The sequence below is a fragment of the Eurypyga helias genome, unplaced genomic scaffold (assembly GCF_000690775.1).
Source record: "Eurypyga helias isolate BGI_N326 unplaced genomic scaffold, ASM69077v1 scaffold7616, whole genome shotgun sequence".
NCBI classification, from domain to species: Eukaryota; Metazoa; Chordata; class Aves; order Eurypygiformes; family Eurypygidae; genus Eurypyga; species Eurypyga helias.
The window spans coordinates 3449-4714 of record NW_010255914.1 but is presented as its reverse complement, the minus strand read 5'-3'; positions in this window follow the sequence as shown (position 1 = coordinate 4714).

The following is a 1266-nucleotide window of genomic DNA, read 5'->3' as shown; positions in this document are numbered from 1 at the left end:
CTGAGATTTGTTCTTACAATTCGTTAAGGAAACTGAATTTCCATTACAGTGATCGGCCCACAAAAACTAAGCTGTCACTATAAACCCACCTCTTCCCATTATATTCTTTTGCTGCATTTCTGAGAAGATGGTTATTAACAGGCCACTTTATTTTTCCAGTAAGCATGAAGGAAAAAAATGCTAGGAAAACTGCTAGAAGAATTTTGCTTATTTTTCCTGGTTCGAAGCTGGGTGATGGGCACTCTGCATGAAGATGGACTTATGCTACGCTCATTAAAACTTAAGGCAAGCCTGGGTCCATGTAGGTCAGCACCATGTCTCTGGCCATCTCACAGACTCTGATGGGACCTGCATTGCATGTGCTGCCCGGTGACAGCTTGGGCTACTGAGCACATTGGTCCTACTGTGCTCTATTAGCTTATTTTTAATGCTGTGCTTCTTCCCAGCCTTCTTCCATACCCCTGAACTGCCAAAACATGATACCTATTTGCTGCAGTAAGGCAGGGCACTGGAGGGAGCTTGCGGCAGCCATAGGACTGGTTTGAGGACTCCTGTTGACAGCCTGCTTCAAGCGTACGTGAAACCAAGGTAAGGCAGAAACTCTGCTGAGCTGGAGTCAGAAAGGTGCCCTCCTCCCTCTGCATGCACTGCTCCCTTCTCTCCTCCTGCCCCATGTCGCAGGGGTCTGCGCAAGGGATTTGCTCCCAGCCTTTGCAGTACCCGGTTAAGAAGCACAGAGCTGGTGACTAAACTCTGGCTTTAATGTCTGAAACTGCAAATTGAAAAAATACATCATTTTACCTGCAAAAAAAAGAAGATTCAGGTGACACAAACCAAGCAGCTGCTTGGAGGCCAGGTAGTAAGTGGCGGGAGGGGTCTGTGTGTTGCTGTGGATGGGTGCTACCGAATTCGTGCTCATGGAAAGCTGACAGCAACATTTCTGAGCTAGACAGACATCTCTGTGGAGGGGAAGGCAGCTGAAAACAGAGCTGACCCTCGCTAAGGGAGTAAACACTGTGTTTTTGCAAGAGGTATGACATGCATACTTCTGTTAAAGTAACAGCGTAAAGCACCAAGAACAACCACTGGAAATGTGGCAACATCTGGTTTCAGTGCTGAAAACATGCCAGCCCACTCAGGCCATGTGGGGCAATTTCAGGAGATGGAAGACCAAAGCCGAAAAGGAGCTACACCCTCGCGCTTTGTATCTGGGGTGGGGAGAGGCTGGCCCCCACCCTCCCATGCTCTGCAGCCTGGCTGGCCGCT